The sequence below is a fragment of the Bufo gargarizans genome, chromosome 2 (assembly GCF_014858855.1).
Source record: "Bufo gargarizans isolate SCDJY-AF-19 chromosome 2, ASM1485885v1, whole genome shotgun sequence".
NCBI lineage: Eukaryota > Metazoa > Chordata > Amphibia > Anura > Bufonidae > Bufo > Bufo gargarizans.
In genome coordinates this window covers 622,267,286-622,288,767 of record NC_058081.1, presented here as the reverse complement: position 1 = coordinate 622,288,767, position 21,482 = coordinate 622,267,286, and the positions used below count along the sequence as shown (strand labels likewise).

Here is a 21,482-nt window from a genome sequence, read left to right as displayed (position 1 = left end):
GATGATGACAAAATCTGGTAATAGAAATTCCACAAAACATGTCATTATGGTAATTTGTGAGGATAGGGTATGGCCATGATGACTGACAGACGTGTGGATGACCACACACACACACAGCTTTCCCTAACCATCCCCTACTTTGCTCCTATACACGGTGTTATACTAGGAGTTCAGTCCGGGGAACATCACTCAGGATCTCACCACATGGACTATTTTTTTTCTGCACGGAGCATGGCTACACACTGACGTTAGTGACGTGATCGCAACACACCCAACGGCTAGCGTTGGGCGAATCACCGAGCTCCCGTTCACGGGCAATGGGCGGAGGGATCTCTATTCCCAGAATGTGGATCCGGTGTAGGTGAAGGATGCAGCTGGGAATGTTGTGCGGTGGCGGCGGAGGCTCCCGGACTTGGTGATGTGCGTGCAGTAAGTATGGCCTGCTGCTTGTCGCCCCGCTACTTCCCTGCCTTTCGCTCGGCGCCCCATGGTTACACTTTACCTCAGGGCCATAGCTGTTGGTGAGCGGAGTGTGGGAGATGTCAGGCCCCGCCCCCGCCTGCTGCAGAGACAAGGCCCGGGTGTCAGGAGCGGTGTGTCTGCGCTGGCCGTGTCACTGAGGAGCATCCTCCTGACTGCGAGCATCAGCAGCCACATAGCTGTCAGCCCGGACTGCCCGAGGCTGCACTACTGCTCCTCTATACGTGTCTTATTATATCCTCTATATATAATAGTCATATGTGTCTTATATATCACCCCCAACTGCCCGAGACTGCACTACTTCTCATCTATATGTATCTTATTATATCCTCTATATATGTCATATGTGTCTTCTATATCACCACAACTGTCCTAGACTGCACTACTGCTCCTCTATACGTGTCTTATTATATCCCCTATATATAATATTCATATGTATTCTGTATCACCCCCAACTGCCCGAGACTGCACTACTGATCCTCTATACGTGTCTTATTATATCCCCTATATATAATATTCATATGTATTCTGTATCACCCCCAACTGCCCGAGGCTGCACTACTGCTCCTCCATACGTGTCTTATTATATCCTCTATATATAATAGCCATATGTGTCTTCTATATCACCCCCCAGCTGTCCGAGACTGCACTACTGCTCCTCTATACGTGTCTTATTATATCCTCTCTATATAATAGCCATATGTGTCTTATATATCACCCCCAACTGCCCGAGACTGCACTACTTCTCATCTATATGTATCTTATTATATCCTCTATATATGTCATATGTGTCTTCTATATCACCACAACTGTCCTAGACTGCACTACTGCTCCTCTATACGTGTCTTATTATATCCCCTATATATAATATTCATATGTATTCTGTATCACCCCCAACTGCCCGAGACTGCACTACTGCTCCTCTATACGTGTCTTATTATATCCCCTATATATAATAGTCATATGTGTCTTATATATCACCACAACTGTCCTAGACTGCACTACTGCTCCTCTATACGTGTCTTATTATATCCCCTATATATAATAGCCATATGTATTCTATATCGCCACAACTGTCCTAGACTGCACTACTGCTCCTCTATATGTGTCTTACCCTATATATAATAGTCATGTGTCTTCTATATCACCCCCAGCTGTCCGAGACTGCACTACTGCTCCTCTATACGTTTCTTCTTATATCCCCTATATATAATAGCCATATGTATTCTATATCACCCCAACTGTCCGAGACTGCACTACTGCTCCTTTATATGTCTAATTATATCCCCTATATATGTCATATGTGTATTCTATATCACCCCCAACTGTCCGAGACTGCACTGCTGCTCCTTTATATGTGTCTTATTATATCCCCTATATATAATATTCATATGTATTCTGTATTACCCACAACTGTCCGAGACTGCACTACTTCTCACCTATACATCTTATTTTATCCCCTATATATGTCATATGTATATTCTATATTACCATCCACAACTGTCCGAGACTGCACTACTTCTCCTCTATATGTGTCTTATATCCCCTATATATAATAGCCATGTGTGTATTCTATATCACCACAACTGTCCGAGACTGCACTACTTCTCTATATGTGTCATTATATCCCATATGTATATTCTATATATCACCCCCAACTGTCCGAGACTGCACTACTTCTCATCTATACATCTTATTATATCCCATATATATATATATATATATATATATATATATATATATATATATATATATATATTCATCATATGTGTCTTCTATATCACCCCAACTGTCCTAGACTGCACTACTTCTCCTCTATACTGGTGTATGGTTTTTATTATCATCTTTTTATGTTTTACAAGCTCCTCCTATTGATAAGTTATATGTATATTCCATAGCTAGTTGTGTATTATATAGACCTATACTATGTAATATAAATATATATATATATATATATATATATATATATATGTCATGCCGTCCCAAACAGCTATATGTACCCTAATTCTAGTTATAATGCCCCTAATTGTCCAAGTCATCCCTAGCTATAACTAGGTGTCTCATGTGCCGTACGCACCCACCTCCTGTATATAATGGTTATATGTGTGTCCGATAGCTCTGTCTTAGGCTACTTTCTCATCTGCGCTTTCCCTTTCCACTATTGAGACCCGTCATTGTCACAGTATTGTCCAGCCAAAATCCGGCAATTATGCTGGAAACCAATCTCATTGCAGTCAGTGGGGATTTGTCTGACAACACCGGGTACAGTGAGCCCCGGCGCGCTGTTCCTCTGCGGATTTCATTGCGATACTGTGTGATTATTTTTTTTAAAAAACTGATAAATTTAATTTGGCTTTTTTTTTTAGCAAACCTCTGCAGTACCCTTATGACCCCCCCCCCATGGTGCCCTCAGTGTATATAATACCCCCCAGTATAAATAAAGCTCGACATATTACCCCCAGTGTCTATAATGCCCCCATACGGTAATTTATTGGCTCCGTGTAGGCACAATTCATCTTGCCCACAGTCGCGTGAGACTTCGGAGAATTACTTCCGTATTCCCATCTGCGTATTTAAAAACAGTTTAAATTTGGAATCCAAAGTTGCTTTGCTGCCGAGGTCCCAGCCGGTACCAGGGCCCACCTCGGATTCCTGTTATAAACAGTTTTTCAATAAGCAGATAGGAATACCAAAGTAATTCGCCGAAGTCTTACGTGACTTTGGGCGTGGCGAAGTTTGGCTCCGCAGAGCCAATACATGTTAATGCCGTTTCCGTACAGCATTAAAAACGTTTTTTAACGAATCGACTTTGGATCTATGATCACTCATGCCTATATATAATGCCCCCACAAGCAGCCTTGGGAGCACCACGCTGGAGGCAGCAGGACTGGGAGCGAGCGTTCCCTCCTGTGCAAGTGCGACTATGCTGCTTCCTAAAGCCTGCCTGGTACTGTCCGCCCCTCCCCCTCTCTTAATGAGCCACCTGTCACCAGCTCACATTTGGTATTTTTGTGTGTTGACAACTGCTTTCATGTACGAGGCCAGGTTTCTGTTGTGTGGTCACAGGCTCGTGGCCGTGGACCCCCCTTCAACTTTGTCACTGGTCCAGCACTAGTGATGTGTGAGAGATGGAGATGGGCATAGCCTCGTGTATAGTGTCATGTGCTCTCCACCCTATGGTGTAAAACTACAACTCCCAGCATGAACAAAGCTGCACCTTAAACATGTGCTGCAGAAGCTGTCATTGCCTTTCATGTGTATTCCTCCTCCATGCTGTACTCACCAATCTAAGCACCATCTGCTGTATGTCATTCCTGGATATAACCGAACATATCATTTGTGAGATCAGATTTATAAAGTGACAGACCCTCCACTGCGGGTATCACAGAACAGGAGAAAATGCCATGCCGCAGGTGCCAAGGGAACAGAACAATTAGCCCATGTAACACTAGTCGTCCTGGCCCAACACGCACTGTGTGTAGTAATTATGCTGGGAAAATGGGAATACAATCGGGGACAGCGTCTCTTCAAAGTAATCTGTCTACTACTAAGTGCAAAGAGGAACCCCACCCGTCTTTTCTTTTTTTCACGTTTTTTTTCCAGAGCTGCGGACCGGAAGATCGGGGCCGCGTTCCGGAAATGCGAATGCGGCGAGCACATAGTGCTCTCCTCATCAATTCCTGCCCCATTGAGAATGAATGGATCCGCACCCGTTCTGGACATTGCGGAGCGGATGCGGACCCATTCCACGGACTTGTGAATGGACCCTTAGGGCTCATGCTCACGACCATGTCATTTTTTGCGGTCCGCAAATTGCGGATCCGCAAAAAAACAGATGCCGCCCGTGTGCCTTCTGAACAGGAGGCCCATTATAGAGATGCCTATTCTTGTCCGCAAAACGGACAAGAATGGGACATGAATCATAATTTTTGCGGGGTCACGGAACGGAGCAACGGACCCATTGAAATATACGGAATCAAAATATGGTCCGTATACGGAACTCAAATAACGTTCGTGTGCATGAGCCCTTAGGGTTCCTACACATGGGTGCAGGTTTACAAAGAAAAATTCATGAATTTCCGTGCGCAGTTCTATGTGCTTCCGCACCAGTGTCCGCACGTGTTGCACATGTTATGCGGTTTTGCAGCAGATCTCGCCCCTGCGTTGTAAATATTGGACAAACAGTTGACGTGCTGCAGATTTCAAGATCCACACAGCAGGTCAATTTTTACATTGCATGAAAAAGTGAAGTGTACATGAGATTTGTATCACTCTGCGCACAAGAATCCTGCGCAGAAGCCGCAGCGTGGGCAGGTACCTAAAGGAGTTGTCGGGCCTATGGGGTGCCCAGTTATGGGGTGGGTGGTGGGACACGGAATTTTTCATAAGGGGAATATTTGAAGTCCGTTTTGCCTTACTCTGCGTTGGAGCACTTTATGCCACATTTTTCAAATGTCGTGTTGTCTGATAAATTTGTCTTTACGTTCACATCTTTATTTCGGAAATCCAACAGCCTGATCTGGCGCAGATGTCGACCGGACAAAAAAAATAACTTACATGCGTATCCCCGAACATCACCACGTGTACACTCTATATATCTTCACAGAGGAACACAGTAATTTCACTAAGCACGTCCCATTTTGGGGTCGTTATATTGATGATATTTTAATTTTCTGGAAAGGCACTAAAGATGATTTCCAACAATTTGTAGCAATCCTCAATAATAATACAATAGGTCTTACATTTCCAGCTGAGATAGATGAAAGAAAGCTGAACTTTCTTGATCTGACTCTCACCCTGCAGCCTGATGGGAGTATACTGACAGAGGTATATAGGAGGTCTGTAGTCTTCCCCAAACCCTCTAGAGAGGGAGCGGAGCCTGAACGCCGCCAGACTGATGCAGTCTGAGCGGATCCGCATCCATTCAGACTGCATCAGGGCTGGACGGAGGCGTTCGGGTCCGCTCGTGAGCTCCTTCAAACGGAGCTCACGAGCGGACCGACGAACGCTAGTGTGAAAGTAGCCTAAATTGTAAAACCACTGGAATGGTATACGCCATTAGATGTGGATGTCCAAAGTTATATATTGGTAAAACGACACAGGAATTGAGGAGGCGTATTTCCAAACATCTGAGTGACATAAATATGGAGGCTGACACGCTCCTACCTAGACACATGCGAGGTGTACAGAAGGGAGATGCCAGCAGTCTTAAATTCTGGGGCAACATCTCATTAGGCCCCAGACAAGGGAATATTGATAAAAGATTACAGCAGGAGGAAGCCAGATGGATTCATCAACAGAACAGCCTAGCCCCTCAAGGATTAGGCTACTTTCACACTGGCGTTTTGGTTTCCGTTTCTGAGATCCGTTCAGGGCTCTCACAAGCGGTCCAAAACTGATCCGTTTTGCCCTAATGCATTCTGAATAGAAAAGGATCAGCTCAGAATGCATCAGTTTGCCTCCGATCAGTCACCATTCCTCTCTGGAGGCTGACACCAAAATGCTGCCCGCCGTGTCCGTAACAACCTGCTCTTTAAAATTACCACATGACCTAACCCCTCAGTTGAGCACCGTAAAAAAAAGATAAAATAAAAACGGTGTCAAAAAAGCAATTTTTCATCACCTTACATAACAAAAAGTGTAATAGCAAGCGATCAGAAAGTCATATGCACCCCAAAATAGTACCATGACTATGGAGACACTAAAACATGATATTTTTTTTTTTCTTGTTTAAAAAAAAAGTGTAAAACTGAAAAAGTATACATATTAGGTATCACCGTGTCCGTAACGACCTGCGTTATAAAAATATCACATGACCTAACCGCTCTTGTGAACACCATAAAAAATGAAAACTGTGTCATTTTGTTCTGGTATAGATACGATATCGGGATTTCCATTTTTTCGATACTGGGCTGCGCTGCTGCACAGTCTAGTATCAGAGAGCATGCCGCGCTGCTGTCAGCACGCTCATGTTCCCTCAGCAGCACAGGGAAGAAGGAAGCAGTCTCTCCCTCCCCCTGTGCCACGCTGCCAATAAAAAGAGAGTGGCGGGCGCACTGCACCACCAATGATAGGAGGACCTTTCATGGGTCCGGACTTTAAGTAGCAGGCTAAATAGAGTGGCGCCCAGGGATCTTTCTGCACTTACTATTATTCCTGGGCGCCGCTCCGTTCGCCCGCTGTGCCCAAGTTACCGTCTTCTGCTCCGTATGCTAATTACTACTATCAGAGTGATGGGGAGGAGACATCAGCTTCTCTCCTGGGCGTTCCTTCTCCCTGGCTGTAGCACTGTCCAAGGGAGAAGGAACGCCCAGGAGAGAAGCTGATGTCTCCTCCCTATTGCTCCAATAGTAGTATATAGCATACAGAGCAGGAGACGGTAATCGGGGCACATCGGGCGAACGGAGCGGCGCCCAGGAATAGTAGTAAGTGCAGGTAGATCCCTTGGCGCCGCTCTATGTAGTCTGCTAACTTAACAAATTCCAAACCCATGTAAGGTCGTTTTTAACTTTTAATACAGGAGGCGGGTGCCGGCAGCAGAATCACATAGCCGGCACCCTGCCTCTGACAGGGAGCTGCGATCAGTGCCAGTTAACCCCTCAGGTGTGGCCGCTGATCTGCTACCGGCACCCGCCTCCTGTATTAAAGGTTAATTATCATTGTTGGCACAGTGTGCACCCCTCCAGTATTAAAATCATTGGTGGTAGTGGCCACAGCGCCCCCTCTTCTTCTAATTGGTGGTGCAGTGGCAACTACTGATCGGGGCTGACGAATACAACGGGGCCCACAGCGGACAAACGGAGCGACGCCCAGAAAAAATAGTAAGTGCAGTTAGATCCCTGCACTATGTCCGACGTATCCTGATACTTAGTTTATAATGTTTGGACCCATGAAAGGTCCTCTAAGTGGGAATTTAGGCATATGTTAAAATATGGCAAAAAGTAGTCTGTCAGACTAATTGGAAAACTTGCTCAAAGTGCCTTTACATATGTCTGGGTCTAAGTTATGTAGAAAATACGTTTGAAATAAGGGGAAATCCAGTTAAATGACCCGATAGGCCGCAATATTTAAAGACATAAATAAAGTGGTGTATACGGTACTATTGCAGGTTTTCTGTCAAACCAACCATCCACACAGATGTTTTGGGCTGAAGTAAATAAGGTATTTTCTGCTGAAAATCTCCCAATGAATGCACTGGATATAAATCAAGCGCTTAAAGAATTAAACAAAGCCTATAAATGGTATATTAGATCCATATGGGAAATTACCAGTTTAGAACAGAGGTATGCGAATTAATATTACACAAAATTCGCACCAAGAGAATTCAGAGTTTATAAAAGGGTGGGAAGCAGTACTTACTGAAAATTCCCTCCGTATGTAATCCTACCTATTGAATTCCGAAAGAAAATCTCTAAAAAAATTCTCAACATTTGGAAAAAAAAAAGTGAAATAAAAAATTTCTGAACTCATTCAGAGTTCGAACATCTGGAAAACAGACTCCAACAGAACATAGAGAGTTTGCAAAGTGGAAAAAAAAAGAAAGGAAACATCGAAAATATAACCGTGACAAAAAGGATTTTGAAACCAGTCGTAGTTATATAAAAAATACTGGTAATAGAGTAGCTAACAATTATTCCAATAAACAAACGTACTATACTGATATATCGGAATCAGAAGCCTCAGAATTGGAAATAGGTGGATATAACTCTAAATCAGGAACGAAACGTAAAGCCAAAAATAAACCGGGCCCACCACAAAAAAAATACAATACCCATAGTTATTTAAAATGACAGTCATACAAATGTAACCGATGGCGGACAGGGTATACAGAATGGAGAGGGGATACCAATGCTCCCTTCTTCATCCTCCTCTGTCTTCTCGCTACCTCAGCAAGCATCCTTACCAACTACAACCATGACATTATCAACTCCTTTTTTTAATGCCAGGAATACAACTGAGGGACCGGGACAAATGGGGGTATCAACAACAAAAAACATAGTTACCCAGCAACAAGATACAGGAATGTAGATTATTAATATTATCCTAGATTCGGGACATGAAAGTCTGATACAGAAAGGTCTATCGTTTACGCCAATGCCATATTTTGATTGCTTTTCATGGGTTAAGGATGTTAATTTATTTGTGATAAAGTTAGCACTACATAAAGAATTAAATAATAAAGAGAGATCCCCAAGAGGTATATAAAAAAGAGGAAAGCAAAATAAAAGATTTACAAATAGAACAGTCAGGTGAATTTACCATACCGTCAGCACCATTCAGTACGTTAAAGGGGTATTCCCATCACAATGATCACTGTTAAATCTGTTAATGATTTGACAGTGATCATTTTTGTAAATACTATTTATTACCCAATTCCCACCCTTTTTGAGAAAATAAGTCCCCTCTTACCTGATTGTTGTCTTTCGTCTCCCCTGGTTACGGCCACCTCTCTTGTCGAATCCGGCCGGGCTGCGCAATGTCCTGAACGCGCACGCCGCCGCGCATGCGCCATGATGACTTCTTCCTGGCTAGTATAGTACAGAGCCGTGAACGCCGGCTCTGTACTATACAGGCCAGGAATAAGTCACCATGGCACATGCACGGCGGCGTGCGCGTTCATGATATTGCCCGGCCGGGAGAAAAACTTCAGTCTTCTGCGCAAGCACGGCCTGGCTGGGAGAAGACGTCAATCAAGCCCAGCCGAATCCAGGAAGTAAACGTCGCGCTGGACGCAGGCAAGTATGAAAACTGATGATGGGAATACCCCTTTAACTCTCCAATCTAAGTTTGCCCCGCCATTTACAAAATATGGAAATATACAAACATTTGTAAATTTAGTAACAGCTGATTTGGAACAGAAAAAAAACGACCGTAAGTGATAATTTAACCACTTAACATCCGGGCCATTTCGCCCTTCCTGACAGAGCCATTTTTTGCAAATCTGCCATGTGTCACTTTATGTGGTAATAACTTTAAAACGCTTTTACTTATCCAAGCCATTCTGAGATTTTTTTTTCTCATCACATATTGTACTTCATGACAGTGGTAAAATTAATTTAAAAAAATTCATTTTGAATTAGAAAAATAAATACCAAATTTCAATTTCTCTACTTTTATAATAGATAGTAATACCTCCAAAAATAGTTATTACTTTACATTCCACATATTTCTACTTCATGTTTGGTTCTTTTGTGAATGTAATTTTATTTTTTGGGGACGTTAGAAGGCTTAGAAGTTTAGACGCAAAATTTCCAAAACCCACTTTTTAAGGACCAGTTCAGGTCTGAAGTCACTTTGTGAGGCTTACATAATAGAAACCACCCAAAAATGACCCATTTTAGAAACTACACCCCTCAAGGTATTCAAAACAGATTTTACAAACGTTTAATTTCTTTTTTTTTTTTTTTTTGGCAAATTGTAATAAAAAAATTCCAGTAACAAATGAAAGGTTAATAGCCAAACAAAACTCAATATTTATTGCCCTGATTCTGTAGTTCACAGAAACATCCCCATATGTGGTCGTAAACTGCTGTATGTCCACCCGGCAGGGCGCAGTAGGAAAGGAACGCCATATGGTTTTTGGAAGGCAGATTTTGATGGACTGTTTTTTTTTTTTGACACCATGGCACATTTGAAGACCTCCTGATGCAACCCTAGAGTAGAAACTCCAAAAAAGTGAAACATTTTGGAAACTACGGGATAAAGTGGCAGTTTTGTTGGTACTATTTTAGGGTACATATGATTTTTGGTTGCTCTATATTACACTTTTTGTGAGGCAAGGTAACAGGTTTTTGCACAGTTTTTATAATTTTTTTATTTACAATGTTCATCTGACAGGTTAGATTATGTGCTATTTTTATAGAGCAGGTTGTTACAGACACGACAATACCAAATATGACTATTTTTTGGGGGTTGTTCGTTTCAGTTTTACACAATAAAGGAATTTTGAAAAAAATGTATTTTTTTGTCTCCACATTCTGAAAGCCATAGTTTTGTTTTGTTTCTTGGCGACTGTCTTATGTAGGGGCTAATTTTTTTTGGTATGAGATGACGGTTTGATTAGTACTATTTTAGGGTGCATATGACTTTTTTTGATCTCTTGGTATTACACTTATTGTGATGTAAGGTGACAAAAAATGGCTTTTTTTGGCACCGGTTTATTTTTATTTAATTTTTTATGGTGTTCATCTGAGAGGTTAGGTAATCATATGCCAATTCTGATGGGACTATACCGGCCTTACAGCTGCTACACAGACAGGATCCGTTGTGCATCTAATTTTTCCTTCCTTCTGACAGATCAGAAGAAAGGTCAAATAAATGATGTCAGCGAGGCGAAAAGGCAAAATAGTGGCCCAGTCATGAAGTGTGGAGGGTAGGAACAGCATGAGAAGTCCACAGAGTGCACCTATGACATAGTAGTGAGGTGGAAGCAGCATGAGGAGACCACGGAGTGGCCCAATGACAGAGTCTGGAGGTGGTGACAGTACGAGGAGGCTACCGAGTGGCACAATGATAGTCTGGAGGTGGCGGCAGCATCAGGAGGTTGTCATTGTTTTCATGTACTTCTTGTATATTTGTTATTTCATAATATATATTTTCCTCACACTTTCAGACGTCACACGACCTTACACAACTTCATTCAGTCCATACAGCAGAATGTCAAGCAGAAAGTCACCCATCATTTTTAGGGTACTTTCACACTAGCGTTTTTCTTTTCCGGCACTGAGTTCCGTCAAAAGGGCTTAATGCCGAAAAAGAACTGATCAGGTATATCCCCATGCATTCTTAATGGAGAGTAATACGTTCAGGATGCATAAGGATGTCTTCCGTTCAGTCATCTTGACTGATCAGGCAAAAGAGAAAACCGTTGGTTTTATCTCCAGCGAAAAAAACTGAAGACTTGCCTTGGGCGATTCATGGATCAAAAACCTGTTGTGAATTTTGCTTTTAAGCTCCTTGTTAGGCTACTTTCACACTTGCGCTTTCCCTTTTTACTATTGAGATCCGTCATAGGATCTCAATAGCAGGGGGAAACGCTTCAGTTTTTTTCCCCATCCTTTGTCAATGGGTCAGAACTGAAGGGAACAGAGTGCACCAGAATGCATTCCGTTCCAGTATTCATTGGGTTCCCACGATGCACACAAAAGCGCTGCATGCAGCTTTTCTGAGTGCGTCCTGGAATGCGGAGCAAGATGGATCCGTCATGACTTACAATGTAAGTCAATGGAGTTCGATCCGTTTTTTCTCTGACACAAAAGTAAACGGATCCGTTCCCCATTGACTTACAATGGTTTTAGAGACTGATCCGTCATGGCTATTTTAGAGATAATACTGCCTGTTCCGTTCATAACGGATGTAGACGGTTGTATTATCATGATCAGTGATGGCCAGTTGCCGTGTTCGTCCGCGAACACATGCAAGCTGCCATCTTAAATCACAAGTCTGACGAGGCACAGGTAAGTCCTTACCTGTGCCTGCGCCGCGAGCCAGTCTGAAACAAATGCGGTCACCGGGAGCAGGCAGTTCCGAGAACAGCCCGATGAAGGCCCCCGGTGGCTGTTCTCGGAACTGCCTGCTCCCGGTGACCGCATTTGTTGCAGACCGGCTCGCGGCGCAGGCACAGGTAGGGACTTGCTGATCCCCTGACGAATCCAGTAAAAACACAGATGTGATAGTAGCCTTAGAGAACAGCAAGTTGTGCAAAAAGTGCTAAAACATTGAACGGTTTAGAGAAGCTCACATTAAGTTCACCTGTAAAGGTTAGAGTGCATTTTAGGTTCATCCTGAAATTTCACCTACAAGCCAACTAGCCCTTTTTATGAGTAGTTGATATTCATCTCCTGCCATGAGGAAAGGAGTCGGCAGGTTTATGGAGGAGCTGTAACTTGGGAAAATTTTGAGAACTATTTGGGACTGAGCTGTGATGTGTCCACAGAGGAAATGATGTGCAAGGACATTAGAGACACTGGCGGTCATTTATCATGCTCGTCTGTTTTTTTAGAGTGTGATCAGACTGCGTAGTGGATTAGCCTGTAACTATTTTGCACAGTATAAAGAGTCGCACAGCAGATGATGAATTAGGCGTCAGGGCTCTGGTAGATTATGTGCAATGGGACTACTCATCTGTTGTCTCATGCATTAGGTGAAAAAATGCAGCAAAAAAGTTGCATATTAGATTAAAAAAAAAGTCACAACCATATACACATACGGTCTTGTCGCTTCTGTACAAATTGACCTGAAGTGCTGCTAAAATATATTTCTAATCAAGATTTTATTACAAGAAATGGGTCATTTTAATCCCAACAGCTTTTGTAATGTTTCAGTGCAAAACAAAACTGACAAAAAGTATTCTAATATTCACAGCTTGGTAAAGCCCATTGAGTCAGTGTTGTCGCCTTGTCATATGAACTTCACCTGTGACTAATAATGGATCAATTAGGTCTCGGGTGTGTATAAAAGAACCCCAGTACACTAGACCTTCACATCAACTGCAACTAGACCTCTGCAAACATGCCTAAGATTCACCCGGAGACTAAAGTGTTGATTATCAAGAGGCTGAAGACCAGATCCACTGCTGATGTGGCAGACACCTTCAATGTGTCTCAGCGTCAAGTTCAGAGGATAAAAAAAAGATTTGAAGAGACTGGAGACGTTTTGGACAAGGCCAGGTCAGGCTGACCCCGCAAGACAACTGCTCGAGAGGACTGTTTGTTGGCTCGAAAATCCAAGGCCAGCCCATTTTCCACTGCAGCAGAGCTCCACGAGACCTGGTCACCTGAAGTTCCTGTGTCAACTAGAACAGTTTGTCCGATTCTGTCTCGAAATGGCCTCCATGGTCGAATCGGTGCCCTCAAGCCAGCACTAAACAAAAGACAATTGAAGAACCGCGTGGCATTTGCAAAGGCCCACAGCCTGCTAAAAGGATGGACGCTGGAAAAGTGGCAGAAGGTGGATTTTTCAGATGAATCTTCTGTTGAATTACACTACAGTCGCCGCAAATATTGCAGGAGACCTACTGGAACCCGCGTGGATCCGAGATTTACCCAGAAAACAGTGAAGTTTGGTGGAGGCAAAATCATGGTCTGGGGTTACATCCAGTATGGGGGTGTGTGAGGGATCTGCAGGGTGGAAGGCAACACTAATAGTCTAAAATACCAAGAAATCTTAGCTACCTCTTATATTCCCAACCATAAAACCAAATTCTGCAGCAGGATGGTGCTCCATCGCATACTTCTATCTCCACATCAAAGTTCCTTAAGGCGAAGAAGATCAAGATGCTCCAGGATTGGCCAGCCCAGTCACCAGACATGAACATCATTGAGCATATGTGGTGTAGGATGAAAAAGGAAGCATGGAAGACGAAACCAAAGAATATTGATGAACTCTGGGAGGCATGCAAGACTGTTTTCTTTGCTATTCCTGATGACTTCATCAATAAATTGTATGAATTCTTGCCAAACCGCATGGATGCTGTCTTTCAAGTTAATGGAAGTCATACAAGATATTAAATTTGGATCTCACAGCACCACTACTTCATTTGCTGACATATTTTTGGATTTGCAGTAAAGTTGATAAATTTCTGTATAGGCGACAAAACTTTTGTCTTGCCAAAATTTGACCTTTCTGTCTTGATTAAATGATAAATTAGTTTCACTGAAAAAAGATTTATTTCAATGCATTAAACATCATTTGGGAGGGCTTTAGCTTTTCATATGAGCTATTTCTAACACCAATTGATTAATTAAAAGTCAGGTTAATAGCAGGAGTTTCTACAAAATAGAGAAGCGACAAGACTTTTGTCAGGGACTGTATATTTGTGAAAAGGGACTTGTCTACCAGAAGATGTGACTTTTTAAATAAAATAGTCTCACGGCCCCACACAAAGCTGACAAAAAACTATGCCATCCCGGGGTGGAGTAAAAATTTGAATGTTTTTGCGCCTAATTAAGGCGTAAAAAACAGGTACCTACATAAATAGGCCGAAAAATGCACACAAAAAAAAAAAAAATTGGTCTAAAACTGAACATTGTTGAGCAAGTTTAGTAAATGTGCTTAAAGAAATAAAAAATTAGACTAAAACCAGCCTTACGTGGTGCACATCAGACTGGGCTCAGCTGTAGTTGTCCACTCCTCTTTAGGTCCATGCTATGTTTGCCAGTTCGCAGGTGCAGCGCTGCCCCTGTGCTACTCATACAGCAACTCCCAGGACTCGGGAGCCCGGCCCTCCTCTTTACACCTCCCGCAGGACACTATCGCTCAGGCACCCCGCCCAAACTAACCAATAGCAAAGCTCCTTGCTGTAAGGAGCTCTGTTATTGGTTGTTACAGGCAGCATCGCTGTGCTGCCTGTGCCATTTGAAGTTGCACTTGGCCATGATCTGTATTAGATTGAAATTGAAGGCTTGCTGACCTCTGGTAATACATACATGCTCCATTCTCTGCTCTGTTTCACTACAAAATATTGTCCGAATCAAGTGTTGCAGCGTTCTTATGGAGGCTTTGAAAGAAGCAGATTGTTTTTTGAGCACTGGTGCCCCTTTTTTTCTTGCTTCATTGCCCTTGCATCACAGGGTCTGGGTGCTAGGGAAGATGCCCACCCAAGTATTACACATCAACTCACTGATCATACAAGGAATAGTTGTGTAGTAATTCAGCGTACAGTAGGCACAGAAATACCACAGTTATTGCTTAGCATTTCTTCTAAATCCTGACCTCAGTGCTCGTATTAAGAGAGTTTATTGTAATATGTGGTAGTTGTGCACACAAGCTGGAGCAGGCCGACATGTCACGGCTTGTTACTAGCCCATAGTTCTCCTTTACTCCACTGATGACTGAGAGGGGGTCCGGAGTGAGGGACTCTGGACTCACAGATGCCATGCAAAAATTACTATTGAAAGTAGCCTTTTGTGGCAGTGATCTATTATTTTTATTTTTTGTAATCCTCTACCATCCTCCTTACCATATTTCATATAAAGCATGAATGCTATAAAAATATAAACGGGTTGTCCAGTTATGGTACATTTTTAAATAAAGGCTCAGAATAGTATAAAATATTCCCCTTAGTGATGCTGCCCCACTCCCATTAGATAGTTCCCGGGTCACCTGAAAAGATTGGCTCAATTCTCACATTAGGCTACTTTCACACTAGCATTTTTTGCGGTTCCGTCATGGATCTGCAAAAACGCTTCCGTTACAATAATACAACCGAATGCATCCGTCGTGAACGGATCCGGTTGCATTATGTCTTCTATAGCCATGACGGATCCGTCATGAACACCATTGAAAGTCAATGGGGGATGGATCCAGTTTCTATTGTGTCAGAGAAAACAGATCTGTCCCCATTGACTTACATTGTGTGTCAGGACGGATCAGTCTTGCTCCGCATCACATTGCGGACAGAAAACCGCTGCTTGCAGCGTTATTCTGTCTGCAATGGGAGCGCAACTAAACGGAACAGAATGGATTTTGGTGCATTCAGTTTCATTCAGTTCAGTTTTGTCCCCATTGACAATGAATGGGGACAAAACTGAAGTGTTTTCCCCCGCTATTGAGATCCTACGACCGATCTTAATAGCGGAATTGAAAACGCTAGTGTTGACAGTAGCCTTACCTGTATGAACGGGACCAGGAAGTAGGAATCGGCAGGCACCCAGGAAGGGTTGGAATGGGATTGGGGGGGGTGAATATGACTCATTATTTTACACAGTTTTTAAGCCTTTTTTTTTTTTTTTTTTAAGAAAAGAAAAGCAAGACAACTCTTAACAGTATTACAATATAAGGTTATTTACTGTGGTGCTTGAAAGTGGGTGTAACCACATGGAGGACTGTTCATGATATTGGATAACCCCTTTAACAAATTTTCAAGCATCACTGTATCTACCATCACTTTCATAGCTAGGCAAAAAATAATAAAACATTTTGTGGCAGGATTTTTATAGGCCTAGAACAGGGGTCAGCAACTTTCGGCACTCCAGCTGCTGTGAATTCTGTGAATTGTAGTTTCAGCACAGCTGGAGTGCTGGTGGTTACTGATTCCTGGCCTAGAAGGAAACTCCAGTGTTAAATCCACGATGTCTGAGATCTAGCTTCCTACAGAACAAGGTATCAGAAATTGAAAGAAAGTGCTGACTACAGTGGAGTCTGCCTATTCCATTGCCTGGAACCTTACATTTAGCCACATGGGTTACGGTTTTATTTTTTTGGGAGGGGGAAAGGCCCAGGCGTTGTTCTGTTTATAAGGATTTACTCCTTTGAAAGTGGCTTTAAACACTTCAAAGCAGCAAAGCCTTTAATATCAGGCTGTTAGTGGTGTGTCAGCCAGGTGTAATGTTGAGTGGATGGGTACTTAACCCTTAGGATACCAGAGGTTTTTTGTTTTTGCGTTTTCATTTTTCTTCCTTGAGACATAACTTTTTTTATATTTCTGTTCACACAGTCCAATTTTTTTATTTATTTTTTAATTTTAGATCACCATATTTTGACCCCTAAACTTTTTTTAAAAGTTATATCTACTGAGCTGTGTGGAGGCTCATTTTTGTGGGAAAATCAGTATTTTTTTATCGATACCATTATTCCATTTTATAATTATTTTTTGGGGGGTAAGGGTACTTTCACACTTGCGGCAGGACGGATCCGACAGGCTGTTCACCCTGTCGGATCTGTCCTGCCGCTATTTCGCCGTGCCGCCGGACACTCGCTCCGTCCCCATTGACTATAATGGGGACGGGACGGCGCTCCGGCCCAGCACAGTAGTGCGCGGTGAGAGGCCGCCGGACTAAGAAGTCGGACATGCAGTACTTTTAGTCTGGTGGCCTCTCCCCGTGTTGTGCCGGAGCTCTGCCCCCCCATCCCCATTATAGTCAATGGGGACAGAGCGGCGGCACGGCGAAATAGCGGCAGGATGGATCCGACAGGGTGAACAGCCTGTCGGATCCGTCCTGCCGCTAGTGTGAAAGTAGCCTTAGAGAAGCAATGAAAAAATTTCAAATTGCCCATTTTGATAATTTTTTCCTTTACACCATTCATCGTATTGGAAAGATATTTTTATATTTTAATAGTAGGGGTGTTTTCGGTCGCGGTGATACTCATGATGTTTGTATTTTTTTGTTATTTATGTATTTTTTATTCTACGGAAAGGTGGGTGATTTTACATTTTAGATTTTACATTTTAAATTTTTTATATAGTAATTTTTATCTTATTTTTACTTTTTTGTAATGATTTTGAAGCTTGTATATGCATTTATTTTTTATTTCGAATAATCATGTATTTTTAAAATGCCTTAATTACTGTTGCTTATTTCTTATGTTGGCCTGCCACCTGGTGACCAAAATAAGAATTGCAGGTTCAATGCTCTCAGCCTCTTCACCGAGGCTTCCAGGTTTTTGACCCTTTTGATGCCGTGATCTCACTTGATCACAGTATCTAAAGGCTTTAATTACCGTGATTGGCATTATTGCTGGTTGTGGTAATTAGCCGCAGGTCTCTGCTGTTTGAAACAGCGGAGACCTGCCGGCGATGACGCCCGCTGCACGTGCGAGCGGGCGCCATGTTTGCCTATCGCTCCAGCATGTACATGTAAGGGTTAAAGAGGAGCTGTCGCCACAAAGTGCAATGGAATCTGCAGGCAGCATGTTACAGAGCAGGAGAAGCTGAGCAGACAGATATATATACGGTAGTTTACTGGGAAAAGATTCAGTAAAACCTGTAACTTACACATTTATATCTCTGCTTTCTCTACCTCCTGTGAAGTACTATCGGTACAGGGAGGGGGTGTTCTCAGTGACTGACAGCTATCTCTGTATACACACTTAGGCCCCTTTCACACGGGCGAGTTTTCCGTGCGGGTGCGATGCGTGCGGTGAACGCATTGCACCCGCACTGAATCCTGACCCATTCATTTCTATGGGGCTGTGCACACGAGCGGTGATTTTCACGCATCACTTGTGCGTTGCGTGAAAATCGCAGCATGCTCCTCTTTGTGCGTTTTTCACGTAACGCAGGCCCCATAGAAATTAATGGGGTTGCGTGAAAATCGCATGCATCCGCAAGCAAGTGCGGATGCGGTGCGATTTTCACGCATGGGTTCTAGGTGACAGTCTATTCACTGTATTATTTTCCCTTATAACATGGTTATAAGGGAAAATAGCATTCTGAATACAGAATGCTTAGTAGAATAGTGCTGGAAGGGTTAAAAAAAATAAAAAAGTTAACTCTCCTTATCCTCTTGATCGCGTAGTTCCCGGTCGGTCTCTTCTTTAGCTGTGGGCTAAATGACCTGTGGTGATGTCAGATCACATGCTCCAATCACATGGTCCATCACCATGGTGATGGAGCATGTGATCTGACATCACCACAGGTCCTTTAGCCCACAGCTAAAGAAGAGACCGACCGGGAACTACGCGATCAAGAGGATAGGGTGAGTTATTTTTTTTAACCCTTCCAGCACTATTATACTATGCATTCTGTATTCAGAATGCTATTATTTTCCCTTATAACCATGTACATAATACATAATACAATCTTCAGAACATCAATCCCAAGCCCGAACTTCTGTGAAGAAGTTCGGGTTTTGGTTCCAAACATGCGCGATTTTTCTCACGCGAGTGCAAAACGCATTACAATGTTTTGCACTCGCGCGGAAAAATTGCGCATTTTCACGCAACGCACCCCCCTCTTATCCGGGCAAAAAACATGACGCCCGTGTGAAAGAGGCCTAATACATACAGTGCTATCAGTCAATGATAAGACCTCCATCCTGTACCTATAGCTTTTCACAGGAGGTAAAAAAAGCAAAGATATGTATAAACAAATGTACAAATTACAGATTTTGCTGAATCTTTTCCCACAAAAATCGATATATCATTCCGTTCAGCTCTTTGACATGCTGCTTTCAGATTGCACTGCACTTTGTGGTGACAGCTCCTCTTTAACGAGAATCTGTAACCAGTGACCTCCTTATAAAACTATTTGCATAGACAGAGCTGTATGCAAAAAAAAAAAAGCTGTTTTCTTTTTGTTGATCCGAGGCTCTGGTCCGAGTTATAATACTTAACCTCTTAAGGACATAGGGCGTACAGGTACGCCCTTGTGCCCTGGTACTGGCAGTGATCGGAACCCGGTGCCTGCTCAAATCATTGAGCAGGCACCTAGGCTAAATGAGCAGGGGGGTCCCGTGACCCCCCCATGTCGGCGATCGCGGCAAACCGCAGGTCAATTCAGACCTGCGATTTCTGCAGTTTCTGATCCCCGCGGTCCCTGACCGCGGGGATCAGAAACTTTAGTATTCCTAAAATACATCTGTATCCCCCCCCCTGCACCCCTGTATCCCCCCCCCTGCACCGGTGGGAGGTGCAGGGGGAGGGTTGCGGGCGGTGCGGGAGGCGGGCGGTGCGGCAGGCGGGATCGCGATCCCCCGCCCGCCTCCCCTTGAATAATCGTTGGCGTCTAGTGGGTATACCAGGGTGCCAGCACATTGCTGGCACCCTCGTATAAACGGCTGACATCTGTGCTGCGATGTCAGCCGTTTAACCCTTTCCATACCGCGGTCCGTACGGACCGCTGTATGGAAAAGGTTAACAGCGCAGGGAGCTCCCTCCCTCTCCCATCGGGGGGCTGCTGTGCCTTTGCAGCCCCCTGAATGGAGAGGGAGAGAGCTCCCAGGCAGCCCCCCGAAGCCCCGTCCTTGCCCTTCCCCATCTGTGCAGTACTGACCACTACTGAGCAGACGGGGAAGGTTCCCATGGCAACAGGACGCCTTCTCAGGCGTCCTGCTGTCCATGGTGCTGAACAGATCTGTGCTAAAAGGCATAGATCTGTTCAGACAAAGTGTAAAATACAGTACAGTACAATATATATTGTTCTGTACTGTATTATACAGACATCAGACCCACTGGATCTTCAAGAACCAAGTGGGTCTGGGTCAAAAAGAAAGTGGAAAAAAAAGTGAAAATAAAGTAAAAATCAAAAAACACATTTATCACTCATTAAAAATAAAAAAAAATGAAATTCCCTACACATGTTTGGTATCGCCGCGTCCGTAACGACCTGATCTATAAAACGGTCATGTTACTTTACCCAAACGGTGAACGCCATAAAAATAAAAAATTTAAAACTATGATGAAATTGAAATTTTGCCCACCTTACTTCCCAAAAAAGGTAATAAAAGTGATAAAAAAAAAGTTGTATGTACGCCAAAATTGTAACAATCAAACCGTCATCTCATCCCGCAAAAATCATACCCTACCCAAGATAATCGCCCAAAAACTGAAAAAACTATGGCTCTTAGACTATGGAGACACTAAAACTTTTTTTTGTTTTAAAAATAAAATCATTGTGTAAAACTTACATAAATAAAAAAAATATTGTATACATATTAGGTATCGCCGCGTCCGTGACAACCTGCTCTATAAAATTACCACATGATCTAACCTGTCAGATGAATGTTGTAAATAACAAAAAAAAACGGTGCCAAAAAAGCTATTTCTTGTTACCTTGCCGCACAAAAAGTGTAATATAGAGCAACCAAAAATCATATGTACCCTAAACTAGTACCAACAAAACTGCCACCTTATCCCGTAGTTTCTAAAATGGGGTCACTTTTTTTGGAGTTTCTACTCTAGGGGTGCATCAGGGGGGGCTTCAAATGGGACATGGTGTCAATAAAACCAGTCCAGCAAAATCTGCCTTCCAAAAACCGTATGGCATTCCTTTCCTTCTGCGCCCTGTCGTGTGCCCGTACAGCAGTTTACGACCACATATGGGGTGTTTCTGTAAACTACAGAATCAGGGCCATAAATAATGAGTTTTGTTTGGCTGTTAACCCTTGCTTTGTAACTGGAAAAAAAATATTAAAATGGAAAATCTGCCAAAAAAAGTGAAATTTTGAAATTGTATCTCTATTTTCCATTAAATCTTGTGCAACACCTAAAGGGTTAATGAAGCTTGTAAAATCAGTTTTGAATACCTTGAGGGGTGTAGTTTCTTAGATGGGGTCACTTTTATG

General features: G+C 43.0%; 1 protein-coding gene across 1 annotated transcript in view; it reads left to right on the top strand.

The window, feature by feature from the left end:
* The first annotated feature begins 346 nt into the window (after window positions 1-346).
* LOC122928849 (zinc finger protein 252-like) overlaps window positions 347-21,482 on the top strand; it is a 102,824-nt gene continuing 81,688 nt past the window's right edge. Inside the window, exon 1 of the mRNA XM_044282117.1 lies at window positions 347-429. The gene's annotated coding sequence lies outside the window, so the exon portion shown is untranslated. The remainder of the gene's footprint in view (window positions 430-21,482) is intronic.